A 19977-nucleotide genomic window follows, 5' to 3' on the forward strand; every position below is an offset into this window, starting at 1 on the left:
CGAATATCTAAAGGACAAAGGAAAAAGGAAAGGTAAGGGAAAGGAGGATATATACTTGTAAAAACGGACACACTGGACAAAATAAAGAGTTACTTATTAGTTATTTTATGAAGTCTGTTTACACTATCTATGTAAAAGTTTTTTTTGGTCCTTGTGTTTCTTTACTTCATACAAAAAAGGCTTGTTGTGCACAAAAAGAGATATTGGCGGGCGATTGGCGTTTAAGCTATTATTCATCATCATCATTATCATATCAGCCCTTTAACGCCCACTGCTAATCATAGGCCTTTCTTCTAGTACGCCACTTGTCCCGGTTTTATTATTATTAATTATTATTATTAATCATTTGTCTCTATGTAACGGAAACGCAAAGTCTTAAGGTACCTTTGTTTTCAGTTAATTATTATGAGTACATCTACTACATCATTATACTCGTATCATCTCCGGAAAAAGCTTATCTAGACAAATCAAAATAGACTTAATGAAAAACCATAATTTTAATTAACAGCTATAAAGTAGTTATTTTAAACTCGGCAAGGAACTGTAGACGGAAGTAGGTCCTTATAAGAATGATACTCGGCACGCAGAGGACTCAATGAGGTGTAATTAAAGATCGCATCATTAATACCATACTTGTTGCGGGAAGACTTCATTTTCTGTCGGCAACGTGTTGTTTTGCAGATTATCTTGAAATACTTTTAGTCTGTATATATTATTGATTATTATAAAATATTATGTTTAGAGTCCGCAATCTCGTCGCGCTGCCAACTTGATATGTTAGGTTAGGGGAGTAAATGAATGAATGAATGAAATGAGAATGAAATCTTTATTTTCAGGAAACTATTCTGCCCTACTAAGCCAAATAGCGCTATCTCAAATGTAAAAAAGCGGCCAAGTGCGAGTCGGACTCGCGCATGAAGGGTTCCGTACCATTTAAGACGTATTAAAAAAAAAAACTACTTGCTAGATCTTGTTCAACATTTTACCACTTTGGACACACATTTTACCACTTTGGGACTGTCTCTCGCGCAAACTATTCAGTTTAGAAAAAAATGATGTTAGAAACCTAAATATCATTTTTGAAGACCTATCCATAGATACCCCACACGTATGGGTTTGATGAAAAAATGTTTTTTTTAATTTATTGACGTATTAAAAAAAAACTATTCACTAGATCTCGTTCAAACCAATTTTCGGTGGAAGTTTGCATGGTAATGTATATCATATATTTTTTTTAGATTTTTCATTCTGTTATTTTAGAAGTTACAGGGGGGGGGACACACATTTTTTCACTTTGGAAGTGTCTCTCGCGCAAACTATTCAGTTTAGAAAAAAATGATATTAGAAACCTAAATATCATTTTTGAAGACCTATCCATAGATACCCCACACGTATGGGTTTGATGAAAATTTTTTTTTTTTAATTTTTAACGTATTAAAAAAAAACTACTTACTAGATCTCGTTCGAACCAATTTTCGGTGGAAGTTTGCATGGCAATGTATATCATATATTTTTTTTAGATTTTTCATTCTGTTATTTTAGAAGTTACAGGGGGGGGGGACACACATTTTTTCACTTTGGAAGTGTCTCTCGCGCAAACTATTCAGTTTAGAAAAAAATGATATTAGAAACCTAAATATCATTTTTGAAGACCTATCCATAGATACCCCACACGTATGGGTTTGATGAAAAAAATTTTTTTTTTTAATTTTTATGACGTATTAAAAAAAAACTACTTACTAGATCTCGTTCGAACCAATTTTCGGTGGAAGTTTGCATGGCAATGTATATCATATATTTTTTTTAGATTTTTCATTCTGTTATTTTAGAAGTTACGGGGGGGGGACACACTTTTTACCACTTTGGAAGTGTCTCTCGCGCAAACTTTTCAGTTTAGAAAAAAATGATATTAGAAACCTCAATATCATTTTTAAAGACCTATCCATAGATACCCCACACGTATGAGTTTGATGAAAAAAGATTTTTTGAGTTTCAGTTCTAAGTATGGGGAACCCCCAAAATTTATTGTTTTTTTTTTCTATTTTTGTGTGAACATCATAATGCGGTTCATAGAATACATCTACTTACCAAGTTTGAACAGTATAGCTTTTATAGTTTCGGAAAAAAGTGGCTGTGACAGAATCGGACAGACAGACGGACATGACGAATCTATAAGGGTTCCGTTTTTTGCCATTTGGCTACGGAACCCTAAAAATCGCTTACTTATACTTTAGTTTCTGTAGCTGATAATTCCATTTTCAAAATCATTTGTTATTAAAATAGCTTTTTTTTTGTTTTTTTTTGGCTTAGCCCATAGATTAAGTCTGTATGTACATTTAAAATATTGATACATGTTACACAGAGTCAGTTAACGGAATATCATTAATATCTTAATTTTGATACAAACAAATTAACTTTCTTTTATTGATTGAAAATAATTTATTTTATTTTGGTAGAATATAAAATGTGTATAATAATTTTAATCTGTTCTTACTTCCCAACCTACTCGTACCCGATCGTCTTGCCAGGACGACGAGATTGCGGAACATAATAATGTTTTGTGGATATGATCGTTTCTGGTTGAAGAAATGTCATTTTTGGCACTGAAACATCAAATATTACAAATCCAAATCAAATTCGTAACTTCTTATTACAATCATATTACCCTAATCCCTGTCTCAACGGTACTGTAATTTCTTAGGATACTGTTATTTCAAAGATACTGTGCATCTAGTTCTTAGATTATCTTAGTACGTAATAATAACATGAGATCTTCCGCTCACACTTGGTACAGTGGGAAAGGTAAAAAAAAGTCTACTTTTATGGTTACATTCCGTTTAGATTAACAATTAAGATAGGTGCGTTTGCACACAAAAATGCATTTTTTTGCGAGATTCTGACATGTAGTTTAACAAATTTCGAGAAGTGGATAAAATCGAGGGAGTTTAACGCTAACCTACCTAAATCAAACAAGTCACTCCTATCTGCTCCAAATATTGCAGCTATATTACGCAAATAGTGTATAATCATAGCTAAACATACCATACCTATAGAATACGAGTATGTGTTAGGCGTTAGCCGGTTCTCTTAGGGCCGGTACAGACGGACTGCAACTCGACTGCAACTTGTATGGGAACTGCATACCGACTGCACTCCAACTGCAACGTCGACGTGCAGTTCCCATACAAGTTGCAGTCGAGTTGCAGTCCGTCTGTACCGGCCCTTACGGTCTTGACGGATTGGGGTTGAAAACTTTACAATTCCGTTATTTTTTGCAGATTTATGCTTGTTTGCTTACAATGACTTCCGTCACCGCAAGGCAATGAGTCGAAAGTAATTTAAAGAAACATATAATAGTATTCACTTCAAGTTTCATTAAATTGAAGGATCATACAGAATCCTGCAACTGAACAATTATTCTCACAAAATTGTACTAACGTAAATTTATTACATGAAATTATTCACGTACGAGTGTACAGCGTACGCCGCGCATTGCGTATCTAATTAATTTCTGCGGGTAGACGTCTGTCCGTTACCGCTACACCCGGGCGGTTATTAATGAACGCCCATTGTGGGGTCAGCTTCTAATACCCGGGTAAGGTTGGGCTGAGAATAGGTTTTCAGGACCAGCCCTACTGGATATGCGGCAATGAAACGTTTAAAGGAGACTAAAACCCAAGGGCAAACAAAATTAAAAATATATTTTAGCTATGAATATATATGAACTGGAGTCTAACAAGAATTTAATGAATCGCCTAAAGTGAAATTCTATTCGGAGTACAATACAATACAATTCAATACAAATCCTATTTATTGCACTACCTCAAAATAACATTTACAGAGAGACATACATAATACATGAAGACAGAGGTCACAGCAGGCGGTCTTATCCCTAAAGAGTGATCTCTACCAGACAACCTACATGAAGTAATAAATCAAAGTATATTTCAAAATAGGTGATCTTGGCCCAATACCTTCAAGAAAAGAGCGTACTCCCATCTTCAATCCGGCAACGCGCTTACAACCCGTCTGGTGTTGGAGGTGTCATGCATCTTATACCATAAAAGTCACGGTTTTCATAGCCTAAATAAAAACACAGCAGCTATACCACACACACACACACACACACACACTACATAGTAGCTGCATTAGTACATGATCAGGTCGACGGTTTTATGGTAGAAAACCACTTTAATATACATTGGCTAAAAAACCTATTTATTGACAATAACAATATACATAATGGATATATACAGATGATTAGTATCTGTCCTTGTCCTACAGCAAACGATTAAATAAAGTCTAACTAAATGTCTTAAATTACAGAATTAATATTGTATACTTATATAGAGACTATACGAACTTTATTCATGAGGTCGAGTAAAATACTATTTTTGAAATATAGGAGAAACGATCGTGAGGTTAAGGATTTTCAATAGAATAATATACTTTGACTACATAGTGGCACGCACAGCACAGCACGTCTTTTTATCGGAGCTCCGTAATTCGTATAATCAGCGAGGGCGGGTCGCCTACTGGCCGCGGCCGGTATCGTGCGTGATCCACAGATAAATTTACTGTTATTCATCTGCGCTTACTCTATGTGTGAATAGTTTTTTTTTTCCTATCAGTACCCCTATTGTAAATAAATTCGATTTCGAAACGTGACGTACGCGTTTGCGTTTAGTCTCATTTTGTATTGGATTTAGAAAGAGCGCGCCAAGCGGGACGTTTTGGAAACTTAAAATCCTATACAAAATGAGACTTAACGCAAACGCGTTCGTCACGTTATGATGTCCATTAAATTTACACTAGTGGTACAGCTTATTCAGAAACTTATAACGTACGCAGGTAAGCGCTTTTTGCTGGTATGTAAATATATCATTTTATTTCGAAGACGACTATAGCATTCGTCAAGTACAAAGTAACGAACTTATGATCTCGAGCTATGGTTTTTATAGGTATTGAATTTGTAAACTTTTTAGTTGTTAATTTTAACAGGAAAAAATTAAACATCGATAAATCTGTTATCGATAAGTCAGTCATAGATTAATAATTAAGAGATGTAAATTCTACGAGAAATTTCATGAATGAAAATTAATTATAAATCTTTACATAATTTCTTTATTATATTTATTTTGTACTTTAAAATCATGGATGACTGAGTGGAATGCCCAACAATTGAAGGAAAAACAACTTTTCTCACTCAACCCAAATAAACGTCCACCTGGCTTCGACAAACCGCGCCGGGTATGGAGTCAACTGAACCGCATACGAACAGGTGTTGGAAACTGTGCCCACCATTGGCATAAATGGGGCTGGTGTGACTCCCCTCAGTGTGTGTGGTGACCCTGAGCAGACGGTCGAACACATTGTTCTGGAATGCCCTCTCACCAAATTCAAGGGACGGATTGAAGACCTCGCGAACCTTAGTGAAAGGGCCATCGAGTATCTGAAGAGTGCAAACATTAATCTCTAGATTAATATTTAACTTAAATCCAGTAACTAAAAAAAAAAGCCATACAATAAATAAATAAAAATAACTTTAAAATAAAAACATACACCGTAGTATACAGTGCTAAAAGAATAGAAAACGAACAATACATTAAAGAAGATATCGAACGAGGTGTGTATTTTGCGGTAGCGGTGTATTCATAAAATATAGGGATATACGAGTAGGTAACGTTAAGGTAACATCGATAACAGACATGTCCATATTTCATGTTGTAAAACACTTTATTTTGCCACAAAACTTCTATGTCTGTTTATCAGTCGTTATTAGCAAACATAAGCTTGCCCATAAAACTTCGACAAATGTAGAAATTTACTCATGGTTTTACAAGGATATTAACTTGTAATTAAAAAAAAAATAAGCAATAAAAAAAATAAAAAAAAATAAAAAATAAAAATAAAAAATAAAAATAGTAATAACTTCAATGTAATGGCTATTACAAATTATAAATCAATAGGCAAACATGGGTACAAGAGCTTTTACAGCCGGGTTGTTGTTCATTAATTATCAGATTAGCCATAAAATGGAGGTTACATTGTATGTTTCGCTCGCTGTTTTACATTCTAAGTCGCAAATGACGTTTATACAGTATTTGACAATTAAGCCGTTTGATCCCAAGGGTAATATTCTGTAAGAGGCAATATTAGTAAAAAAGAGATGTCAGACACAAAGAATTGATTTAGATTATTGCAATTGCAAATACTTTATTGAAATGCTACAACACTAGGCAAAACGTAATGTATTAAATATCGGCAAAAGCTCAATCTAATAAATGAAATTTCTATGACCAGATAAAACATCGGACGAAATGACACGTGCACACTCGTCACACAACACATGTCAGATCAGCGTGTTGTCACTGGTGGCATCCAATAAGTCTTTAACCGAAAGTCCAGAACCGAAGCTACGACGTCAGCACAATTCAAGTGACATCACGTTTTGGTAATGGGTTTGGTTCGCACATTGCGTCCTCAATTTAGACGGGTTTTCAGAGTTGACAATTCAATTAGCTATATACTTCTTCTAAAGCATCGCTAACAAATGTTCACAAAACGATAATGCTTCCTAAAAAACATTATCTATAACATACTTTAGACCTTTTTTGTTGTGCTTTTTGTAAGCTTTGATTGGTCGAATACATGCAAATGCTTATGATTGATGACAATGCGTTGTCGTAAAAGCACAGTAAGCGATAGTGATGCTAATATATAGGTAGACCGTAGAAAACTGTGACACAAACGATGCTATTATAGCTTCTTCTTCCTAGCGTTGTCCCGGTTTTTTTCACCATGCCATCATTTTGAAATACTTGGAGTAATCACGAAGCACGCGTTGATGTCTAAAACACACAGCTACTCGTACTCATAAAGCCGTGTTATTTTAGATGCCGCTACAGAAGGACATCTGACTTATTTTATATACAGTTTCTGACCTATACCACATGGTAACTTCTTTTGAACAGTGTGTAAATTAAGTTTTAAATTTAATATTGCTGTTGGAAACGTTTAAAGACATAAAACATTGAAATAGACATAGTCACGTAAGGAACGCAGCTACACAAATATATATTTTTAAATTTATTATACCACTTTGTCTTCACGAGTAATATTTGTATAAGTATATAATTAGCAACTGAGGAGTGTCTTTTCAAAAGGAATTATTTATATAAATTGTTATATAAATGTAGTAGTTTATGTAGATGTCAATCACAATGAAAAAATCAACGATGATCAACTCTGGCCAACGTGGGATTCGAACCCATATCTTTGGATTGCTGGTATTTCTCTATGAAAATTATTCAAAAAAAGTTTTTTTTGAAAAGACTCTCCTCAACTGCAGTTTTTTAGTACTATGTCTCTGAACTAAGCCCCGGTCGTTAGATGTTTCATTTTATTATTTATTTATTATTCTTTAAAATAATACATTAAGGGTAACAGAAAAGCGCCGTGAAACCCTATCGGGTTTGTATGAAGCAGCAAAATATAAATTCTAAATTTAAAATTAAAGAGATTAGTTCATTCAAAAATACAATATAGCGGTGGGTCAACCTTAATAAATAGCTCTAGGATAGATAGACGGACATGACCTAACTGTTTAAAAGGGTTACTTGTTAACAAAGGAACCTTAAAAATGAAAATAGGCCCTCGTCTTAAGCCTCGGTTAGCCGGTAATTAAAACCATCGTACTGCGATTAAAGATTGCCATAATGCGAGTGTTCGCGAGCGTATTGCTTGGCTCTTGAAAAGTTCCACGTGGGCGCAAGGGATAAAAAATGACAACAATACATAAATTTGTGTATAAAATAATTATATTCATATTATTTCTAAAATATTGTGATAATTATTACCGTCATAAATGATTTTCATTATACGGACAGACGCGCCGCCTGATGGGTAGCAGTCGTCGCCGTGGACATGAACCTCAGTCATAGCGCAAGGGAAACATTTAATTGTTTACCGTATTCTCACTCTTCTCGCGGAATACTCCACATACAAACTGCTTTTTAATGACTTACAGCTGTTATGCGACGTAGGGCAGAACTGTCCTTGGCACACAGCTCTCGTCAAGAATCTTGAACTCTTACGTAAACTAATAAAGTCCATCAAGTGCAGTATTAACTTGATATAAACCAACACCTTACTAAATATGATGAATTGATGAATGATTGATGGACGGTCGCCAGTGTTCGGAAACCATCTTAAACAGCCAAGTGGCTCTTACCAAAGACCGATGTGCTATATTTCATCGGCGTTATCGCCGAGTTACTGTACTGCGTTTTATGTTTGAATTGAATGAAAAGGTACCTATACTACCTATATAGTATGTCATAAGAGATTTTTTTCAAATCAGTGTCACAGATGTGAGGTCAAAACTCAATTATCAAGATGCAAAAGGCTGTCAAATACGTGCTTTGGAATTATATTACGTGATAATTAAGTAATCTCTTTATGAATTATAATGTCCACAGCATATTTTGTTATGAATGCTATATGTGTTCAATTCTAAACGCTGCTCGCTTGTCCCTCGTACCGTGAGCCCTCAACCAAATGAACAGACTCCGGCGCAGCCTCGAAAAGTGATAAACTGGCAATTCAGCTTTATCTGATTTTAATTCTTTTAAATAATTACTCCCGGCCAGTTCCTTAATACGGCTCTGGACAGAGTTTATACGAGGCGATTAAATGTTTGCCATTTTTGATTAGTTCTCGCGAGTGATATTAATGATATCATTAATGATTGGGAACTGCAAGTTGTGGGAAGCAACGAAAGTTTGGGTGGGACACCGCGTCTGATTGCCGAGACGTAGTTTTGTGACAAGATCACAAATCAGAAAAGTTGCCGTTGAAATTAAAACTTTATGTATAAGTTTGAGGTTCCAATTTCAAACATTGGTATTGGTATTTTTATTTTCTTATCGCTGAAACAGCTACGTTTAGTTACCTAATTTTTTAATAATAAAAAAAAATCTTTGTGAATAGGTAGGTACGCTATTTGAAGTGTGCAAGTTAATCAAATTCCATAGCTAACAACATTTATAATTTATTAAACAAGCAAAAAATATTATAAACAAGTATTTTACACCTATAGGTAGATATAATGTCTTGTTATTAAATTAACTCGAAACGATGTACATATAAATACGGCTAAAGACAATTGCAAGACAAAGACAACATACCTACAACATAACACATTTATACATCTTTTTATTAAAACAATAAAAGAAAATTTCCATACACACGGTTAATAACAAAGGTCGTGATGACATTTTATTATCATCTGTGCATTGAACCCGTGTTCGACACAACAAACATTTCGAAGGGCATAAAGGACCCTATTCTTCATTCACAACGGAGCCTCAAAAATTTGCATACTTACTTATTCGCATACAAATCAATAGTAACGTCAGCAAAAAAAGGTAATCGTAAAAAAAGAATGAGCAAGAAATTAGTTAGGCAGTTTTGTATGGTAATTTTATGCAAACGGTTCCGTATACAAATTTGAATTAATTGTTCGGCGTATTTCAGTTTTAGGCGAATGCGTTTAATTCACCAGTAAGAAGAATATACATTTGTTAAATGCAATGTACCTACTACGTACGTATCTTTTTCTACATCAAAGATGTTGTTGTCCTAAAGCACCCCAGAGGTGCAAAGGGCCTTCACAAGCTCGCGCCACTCCTTCCTATCTTCAGCTCGTCCTCTGGCCTCGCTCCAGCTCAACCCGACCGCTCGTAACTCTCTTTGGACGGACCGTTGCCAAGAGTGTACAGGACGCCCGGAGCCACGGCTTCCGTCCGGCGGTTTCCACGCGAAAGCTATGGTAGCATTATTCGTTTCCCCTCTTCGAATAGTATGTCCTATCCATCTCCATTTCCGTGTCGCAATTTCTTCGTCAATGGGTGTTTGCCGGCATATACTCCATAGGTCTTCATTTCGAATGGTTTTTGGCCAGAAAACGCGAAGGATCGACCTGAGGGACTTGTTGACGAAGACCTGAAGTTTATTAGTTAGGCCTTTAGTCACTCTCCACGTTTCGCAGCCAAAAAGCAGCACAGATTTCACAGTGGATTCGAAGAGGGAAAGTTTAACTCGTCGCGTGAGCACATTCGACTCCCAAACAGCCTTTAATTGAGCGAACGCAGCCTTCGCCTTCTTTATCCTGCTGTCGATGTCTTCATCCGCTCCACCTTTACAGGATATTACGCTCCCCAGGTACACAAACTTTGACACTGAGTCTAGGTTCTCACCCCCCAGCGACAGCGGATCCGTTGTACTTGACTTAACTCGCATGCTAACTGTCTTACGCCTGTTGATTCGCAGGCCCATTCTATCAGCCTCTTCTTTAAGACTTTCAAGTTTCGCTTCTAGATGAGCAAGAGTAGGCGAAATCAACACGATGTCGTCCGCGTAGTCCAAGTCCTCTAAAACGTTCGTGTCCCATGGTATACCTCTCGGTGTCGATACCACATTACGCATGACGTCATCCAAGAGAATCACAAATAAAAGCGGTGATAGAAGGCACCCTTGCCTTACCCCGGCTGATATCTGTATCGGCGCTCCAAGCTCTTTCTCATGGACCACCCTGCATGTGCTACCTTCGCATAAAGAGCGTATTATGCGGACGATACAGGTAGGGACACCCCTCCTGCTTAGGCTAGACCACAACGCGCTCCATTTCACAGTGTCGAAGGCCTTTTCGAAGTCAACGAAAGCCAAGAACAGTTCCGATTGCCATTCCACGCACTGTTCTATAAGGATACGTAGGGTGTTGGTGTGGTCAGTGCAGGAGCGACCCGGGCGAAAACCCGCCTGTTCTTCGCGCAGGGTATCAGCTACTTTTGGTGCGATGCGATTGAGGAGGACTTTTGCCAAGACTTTGGCAGCAGCTGGAAGTAGTGTGATGCCGCGCCAGTTATCGCACCGCGATAGATCACCCTTCTTCGGGACTTTCACCAGGAGTCCTTGTTTCCACTCGGCGGGTACTTGTCCAACTTCCCATATACGGGTTATTAGGGGATACAGTAGCGTTGAAGATGTGGCGATATCAGCCTTCAGCATATCAACATGCACATTGTCGATTCCTGGCGACTTACCCGGCTTCAAAGATTTTAGAGCCATGACTACCTCATCAAATAATGGCGGCATGGTTGAAATATCCAGCTTCCAGGCAGGTTCGCTAAAGGTGCTGCATTCCGGGTCCGGTGACTGGATTTGGTCTAAAATGTGAGTAAAGTGCTCCGTCCAACGTTGCAGCTGTTCTCTCGCTGTACATAGTAAGCTACCGTCGCTTCCCTTCAGCGGTTTCCTGATTGCACGAACACCACGCCCACTGAGCGAGCGCGTGATGTCGTACAACTCGCGCATGTCCCTGCGGTTAGCGGCGGTGTTGGCGCGGTCCGCCAGCTCGTCAGCGGCTTTCCGGCGATCTCGACGCGCGATTCTCTTTATCATAGCTCGAACAGTGCCGTATTCCTCCCTCAAGCGGGCTGTTTGAGGCTCTACAGAGGACAGTAATTGGATCTTGATGTTATGCCTAGCTTCAATAGCGTGCCACAGCTCCTGAGACATCCAGACCTTCCTCCTTGGGTTAGAATACCCGAGCACTTTTTCGCCGGCGTTCGCAAAGGCAGTGCGAATGCGGGTCCAGGTCTCCTCCATCTGCTCGTCCTCGAGTTCCTCCAGAAGCTCGAACTGATTCCGGAGACATATACGGAAGTTCTCACGACACTCGGGGTCCCGGAGTTTCTGCACATCAAATCTTCTGGATGACTCCTCAGATTTGCGACGAGGGATTGCCAACTTAATTCGCACTTCCGCCAAGACCAGGTGGTGATCACTATCCACGTCGGCTCCACGTCGATTCCGCACATCAAGTAACGAGGACCTCCATGAGCGGCTGATCGCAATATGATCAATTTGGTTGCGTGTTACGCCATCTGGAGAGATCCACGTTACCTTATGGCACTCCTTGTGCCGGAAGAGAGTTCCTCCCACTACCAGGTTACGCGCAGAACACAGGTCGCCGAAGAGTTCTCCGTTTTCGTTTATGTCTCCAGCTGCTCCGTGGCCGCCCATGTAATGTTCGCGCCCTGTGCTGTCGTTACCCATCTTAGCGTTTAGATCGCCCATTAATATGACGATATCTTGCCTGCGTATGATTCTGAGTGTGGATTCAAGCTGCTCGTAAAATGCCGTTTTTGCTATATCGGAGGCCGAATTGGTTGGAGCGTAACACTGGATAATATTGATTTTTCGAGCTCGCGAGTCAAAACGTGCTGTGATAATGCGCTCAGATACTGGCTTCCAGCTCAGAAGACTTTTTTTGGCACTACTACTAAGCAAAAGGCCCACTCCGTATTCACGTCGCGAGCTCTCGTCTTCTTTACCGCTGTATAAAAGAGTGGTGCCATAGTCCGCTGCCTCCTCTCCAAAACCATTCCATCTCGTCTCGCTTAATCCAAGGATATGGATGCCGTAGTCTTTCATGACTTTGGCTACCTGAGGAAGCCGTTCGGGTCGAGTCATGGTTCTGACGTTCCAGCATCCAATCCGTGTCCGTTGTTTCATGCCAAAAGTCGTCGTTGAAGGAGTCCGGTTATTTTGCGATTGTAAAGGTTTCATAATCATTTAAAGTTTAAGGATGTGCAGGTGATTAGCCCACAGCACCCCGACATCAAAGATGGTGTGACAAAACGTACTAGAACGTTGAAGAGCCAAAACACAACAGATTATATACAGATTATATTATATTAAGACTCCTAAAGCTTGACTTACATTGTTTAACGATAAGATCATTTATTGCTTTGAATTTTAGTACATTGAAGGTAACCTAACCTAACCTTTTGTATCGGCATGATGTCCTTTAATTAAATATACAATAAAAACGTACGTAAAATAGTGCACATAAAAACTCTACTGTAGAGCCCGATGCATTTATTCTCGTCTAGTCAGACCATTTTTGAGGTTCTCCCGTGTGTACAAAAATAAAAATCACAATTTTTTAATGCTGAACTACTAAAATACTAATTGTATATAAAAATATTATACAATAACTAAATCCAAATACATACATATAAAAAAAAAAACTAGATTAATCATTGCTGTTAAAGTTCGTTACTGAATCGATTGATGTACATTTGTGAAATTGATTATAATATACAAAATATGACGTGTATGACGAACTCTACCGCATCGGGGCTTGTACGTGGTGTACATATATACTTACCTATTTTACGCGAATAATGTGGTGATAATCACTGTAGGATTTCGTATAGCAAGCCTATTTTTCATGCCCTACTGAACCCTAAAAAGAGATAAAAGCTAACATATGACTTACCGCATAACCTACGACAGGTGCAAATGTGCCCACATGATTTATAACACATGTCTAATTAAATATATTAAGTAGATTTTATGGTTACTGTATATTTCAGACTGGTCACTCAGTAAATAAATCTTACAAATAAGGGTAGCAATCGTACGTATAATCTATACGCGTATTCTATTTTATTTCTAACTTCATAAGTTTAGAATATATTTTAAAATAAAAGTTGAAAGTTTTTGAAATATGAACGAACGAAAAGCAAAGAACATTTTGATTGAAGTCTATCAATGCGATGAAGAATAAATTTAAAAATGATTATCATAGCCAAAGCAGATATCCATCTTATTAAAATTGACAATGATTTGTGATACAAAAAGATTTTAAATAGTGTCAATTCTTTTTTTGCTGGCATTCACATTAGACAGCTGATAGCAGTCATTTTGCATATTAGAGATCGTCAACTAGAGATAATATCATCCATATTAATTTAATAATAGGTAAGTAATAAATTTTGAATTTAGATAAAAATTGCTAATCAGGCGCAAGTACATATAAAAGCATATCAAGTGTAGCTCAATAGATAGGTACGTGGTACAGTTAACAATTATTATCTACTTATTAGTCTAGGCGGATTTTCTCAGTTTAAAATAAAAAGTTATATGCTCCCCACTTCTATATGTATGTAGTGACTATACGTTAGTAATAGTCAGTTGTAGAGATACCGTATCCCCAGGCATACGATTTTGTATGCAGACAGACGTTTCTGCTGCTGGCTGTACAGTTGTATCAATATAGAAATGTATCGTACAATTTGCCTACTTTGCTTCCCACTGGGTAATTGTGCTGTAATCGTTTTTATACTATGAAAATTACATATAGTATATCCTAACCTCATTTTTATGTGTTACAACATGATAGTAGTGATGGTCTAGTTTAAAGCGGCATATATATCAACATAGCTAACACAATATAATAATTTTTAAATTTTAATAAAATATTAGGCATATTTAAGGGTAGGCACATAAATGTACATTAAAGACTTTAAGATAAGATAAGACTTAACTAAAGGTCGCAGTGAAAACAATCTAAAAAAACTGAAACCCAATGGTTTTAATTAAGGTCCGACCGAGATCTCGGTCTCGGTCTCGGTCTCGGCATTCTCGGCCAAAAATCGAGCCGAGATCTCGGTCTCGGCTCTCGGCCAAAATGGGCCGAGATTCCTGCCGAGACCGAGACTAGGCAATGAGTTATCATTAGTGAATTTGAATTTTCCGCGCACGAGCACCGGGATCTAAGCCACCCGTTGGTTGCATCGCCCGATTGGTGTGACGTTTTTTGTGATTTTCATTGCTTTTGTACCCACATTTTAAGCCAATTACTTACCAAATATTAAGTGTTGGGATCGGATAGGCGCGGTTGCAAGTAATGACTTGTTCATTTCATTTGGGTCTTTTCGTTTGTGGTTGTTGTTATTGATGAACAAATGAGTGTATATTGTGCTCGGGATATAACTTAGATTAACTTTTTGTGAGTGGAAGATGACACAGGATATTTTGATACTAAATATATTTGTGTCAACGGGAAGAAACAAAGCAGTAAGTACAAAACGATACCTGTAGCGTATTTTTAGGGTTACAATATATAACTCTTTATTTTGATTATTATTATTGTACCTCTTTTTGTGCACATCCATACTGAAAAAACCAGCCAAGTGCGTGTCGGACCACGCATAATGGAAGGTTCCGTACTTTCACACAATACAAAAAAGCCGTACAAGCAAAAGAGCGTATGTTAGTGGCACTTTCGTCGTTTTAATAAGATCAGTTTTTTTATAACTCTTAAATGGCTTAACCGACCATTCATTCATTCGATTCTAAATAATTTTCCTGAAAAATTATTTCCTTATGAAGCTTTATTATTTAGATATTTTGAAAATGGTTTTGCTCTCCCGGTTCAAAGTTAGAGGAGATCACACTATTTTTTTTGGACCAATTATTTCCAAAAATAATGACTTACTAAAAAAACATTTTTAGCAATCTTTATGTATTTTTAAAGACCTATCTAATGATGAGCCACATGAATTATTTTTAACTTTTAGTTAAATTTGTATATATACTATATTTGAAAATATATTTTATAATTTTTTTTGTAAATTAAGAAGCAACTTACATAATACCTTTACACCTACGTTCCAAATTTTTTTATAAGTAAAATATATTGTATTAGTTTATGAGTAAAATGGCTGTGACATACGCACAGACCGACAGACATAAGGACATGACTAAACTATAAGGGTTCCATTTTTGCCATTTTACCTTTTGCTACGGAACCCTAAAAATACTATTTATGGTGGTTCGATTTCCATACAAAATCAATTGCATTTTATGAAGTCATTACACACTATTACTACATAAATATGTGCGCATCTATCTACTTTCGACTATTAGTTTGAGCTAAATTGATAGAAAAACTATGTTTCATACAGAAACCACGCAAAAAACGTTATTTTGGTGTTAACTTTGATAGAAAAATATAACGTTTTTTGCGTGATTTCTGTATGAAACATAGTTTTTTCTATCAATTTAGCGCAAACTAATAGTCGAAAGTAGATAGATGCGCACATATTTATGTCGCGTAGTATTAGTGTGTAATGACTTCATAAAATGCAATTATTTTTTGTATGGAAATCGAAACACCTTAATAGCGCTACGAAGCGGTAATCCACCTATGATAACTTTTTGCTGATATATCATCGAATTTCGATATGAAAAAATTTTTTAGTGCAAAATTCGTATTTTTTTTCTATTTTATAAATTCTCGGTCTCGGTCTCGGTCTCGGCCGAGAATCCCATTGAATCTCGGTCTCGGTCTCGGTCTCGGCCGAGACAAAAAAAGCATTCTCGGTCGGACCTTAGTTTTAATGATCAATTAATGTCTTTTACTCTAGCAACATAATAAAAATATGGAAAAAAATTACTTCTTGGCTTTTAATATGTATGTAATATTCATTATCATTTAGACCTTTGCATATCATAAACATGATAGCAGAAGCTATAAATGTATCGAAAGTAATAAAAATCTCATAAAACTCTCGAACAATTTTTATGGTCTGACCACATATGTGCTTCGCTAGTTTATCTTCAAATCGCAGTTTTCGTAAATCTATTGTAAATCATGTTTTTTTCTGTTTTTAAAGTGAATTCTTATTCTAATCGATTAATTTGATCCGATGAGTCCATTTAATTCAAAAGCTGGTTATATTTTAATTATGACTTATATCATCATATTACTTAAAGTATCTCTAGTTCAAATAGATTAGTTAGAGAATAATTTAAAATAATATTAGGATAAGCTACTTTAAATAGATGGATTTTATGATGTCCGAAATTAAGAAGAATTATTAGGATAATTATTGCTTAAGGATTTAATGACGTTACATGGTGATATGTTCTTACATGAATTTTAAGCTGTGTTGTTTTTTGTACTAAATCCTAGTTATTGTCACTAACCTGCTCCGGTCCTTGGCTCCCATCTCATATTTAATTTTCCTTCACTTTCCTTATCAGCAGCTACTATACAAGTGACCAGTTTTAATATCCTTATCAAAACTCCGCGGCGGCCAGTCATAAAATGCGACAAGCCACTTAAAAACCGACTTTAAAACCTCAGGCGCCAACGTTCCGCTTGTCAACTATTCGTATTAAAATAACATCACAGATGACAGTACCGCCTAAAGTTTATAAGACACGTTTTTAAATGGTTTGTTTTGAATCTTCACAGTCGGAAATATTAAACAGTTTAATAGAAACCGATGTTCTATAAACGATTTGTAATCACATTGCGCATTTAAAAGACATAAAAATTTAGTATTTTATAGGTATTTAGTAATAATGTTACCTCCTATACAGCGCAGTGGTTCTTTTCGGTATATTATCCATACGTTATATTTACATGCCAATTCGAGCTTTAGTTATACTACCTGTTTCCGATATAATACTGATCGTTCAGGGTTAATAGTAACGTTACTGGTTGAGGAAATGTTACTTTTGACACTGACAAATCAATATCATATCGGAACCACATCGAATGACTAAAGCTAGAATTGGCCTGATAGTCAATAAAGTAGATATCTTATTCATAATGCCAATTACTTTTTAAACAAATTATCGAATGAACACCACTTAACGCATGAATGAAGTGGCACAGCAGCAATTACACGAGTATTGTAACGCTGGCCAGTAACAGCCGCGGTTGATCCCGCAATCGGCCAGTTACTTGCCTTATTGGTCTGTCAGTCAAATTGACGCTCCGGGATTAATGAATTCAGCTTCCTATGTAGCAAGCTGTTAGATTGGAAAATGAGGCCTTCTAAGGTAAAGGATTGTAACATGGCAGACTTAACACTATGTTCAATCGAACAAACTGATTTGTTACCCACCATAGAAGGTATTCACATGAAGTGTCATAATAATTTACTTTTTAAATCAATTTAATGCCAATGACGTAGTAAATGTGAAAAGGTTTCACAGTAGGTCAGGAATCAATGCAGTTGATTCTAACTACAATTTTAATGTTTGGCTACCACGAGCTTCTAGCCACGCACTTGAGATTTCAGACACCTATGTGATATACAAATTAGTCAATCGATAGAAGAAACAGCTTTTATACTCCCTATGGACCACATTACCTCTTATCTAACTATCAATATGTCTAATGACATGAAGAGGATGATGATATATCACCAAGTACTTATGCAAACTTAAGTACTCCAAACCAAACTTAAACGAACAAAGTCTAGCCTAGCCACACTTGTGGTTTCAAATAGGTAGGTGCTGACTCATGATATATTATAAATAGGTATAACAATCAACTAAAAAGAAGTACCTATACGGTCAACATTACCTCTAATCAAGGGATGTGACCGTATGTTTTCATGTGCACCTTACTTACGTAGCAAAGTAAGGTAAGTTAAAAGTACCCAAAGCCCAGCTGAGACGAACATATGAACAAGTCTAGAGACGTTGGTAAGCGTGGCGGATGCGCGCTTGTGGCCGCAGGCGCATGCGCGCGTGCTCGACGCAGCGTGTAGTTTATGAAGTGTCGACTGAAAGGGCCCGGCTCTACCGACGAAAACGCAATGCCTGTATAACTTCATTTTTAGTCTGTTATCTATCATTTAATCTAAACACTCGTGGGTTAAATTGATTTTAATTGTGGGATAGGTAATGAAGTATTTACTTGTATAATTTGTGTTAGTCTAAGAAGAAAGTACGTATGTGATCCACATACTCACAAATTAAGTAAATTAATACACTAGTCTATTTTTCTGAAATAAATATTATAAATAATTAGGTAGGTATTAATTCCAAGCCTTCAATCGTATGTATAATGTAGTATAAGTATTTCGTGCGTTCTCACCGTTCTAAAGGCTCCCGGATTGATAGGGTACCTCTGTTTTTTCTTTATTCATAAATAAAATTCATTAAGCATCAGGCAGGCACTTAACCGTATTAAGACGTAATCAACAATTTACAAGAAATGAAACGGACAAATTTTCTACGCAATTTAATAATTTCAATACACATTGGGTGGTTAAGTGTCGTAACTTAAACATGGCTGATCTTAAGCAGGGAATTTAAAAGGTTGCCAAAAATAATTTATCAAAGCGGCGATTATTCAGGGCCCAAGGGTCGTATTCTCCAATGCATATTTTACGTATCAAAATAAAGACAAAAATGAATTGACTCCATGCTAAATTAGCAGCTACATGGGTGCGAGAGCGACGCGCTGATATTCATGCCGTTTATATGGTCTTGAATTTTTGTCTCTGAATGAAGCCTTTGGGATGTGCCAAGTGGTTCTGGACATAACTCACGGATTTGTGATTTGCCATTCGGTAATGTATTGCGATCGGCATTGTCCGATTTGGTGTGCGGTTTGGGGCCGATTATTTATTTTTATATGTTAACGCATAATATAACGTTACAATACTTCGTCATTGCCTTTTTAAAAAAAAACTTAAAACTAAGCTCTTCCTTAAAAATTATCACAAATATAAGATATTATCTCCTACTTATCGTCACTGTTCTATCAAATTTAATCGAAATCCTTCAAGTAATTTTGAAGGGCGTAGTACACAGTAGTATCTATTCCACTATTATTAAATAAAAACGATTAACTAATATTTTATTAAGAAAATTTATATTTAAACCCAACAATTACGTTAATACACTTAGTCAAATGTATGGTCACGAGGTGATGTAAACTAACACCTATTATGGCTGAACATGCACTCTAAAGCATTGACATTGTCGTGTATGTTTATTGTGTCCATTCCTATATTCATATATCATTATATAATGAGGCCTATACATAAAAACTATTCCAAGAGCATATTGATCTGAAATGAGGTGTCAAAATTAACAAACAGATACATATATGTAGGTACTTATACTCTATAGCGGCTCTCTATTTATTTTAATGTAAGTCAGAAAAAAAATCATTTTCATAAAAGCTTTTTCAAGGCCATCACATGCTAGGAAAATAGTGGCTAATATGTTGCAAAAAGTTGAGTATCGTTCTTACTTCAATCAAAACGTAACTTGGTACAAAAACCTGCCTATCAAATTAACAGGAATTAA

The 19977-nt window shown here is 36.5% G+C and overlaps 1 protein-coding gene across 2 annotated transcripts in view; it reads right to left on the reverse strand.

Moving 5' to 3' along the window:
- Positions 1-19977, reverse strand: part of LOC133534561 (protein dachsous) — a 334416-nt gene that overhangs the window by 141933 nt on the left and 172506 nt on the right. The window lies entirely within an intron of this gene.

Source organism: Cydia pomonella, chromosome 2 (assembly GCF_033807575.1).
Source record: "Cydia pomonella isolate Wapato2018A chromosome 2, ilCydPomo1, whole genome shotgun sequence".
In the NCBI taxonomy this organism is placed as follows: Eukaryota; Metazoa; Arthropoda; class Insecta; order Lepidoptera; family Tortricidae; genus Cydia; species Cydia pomonella.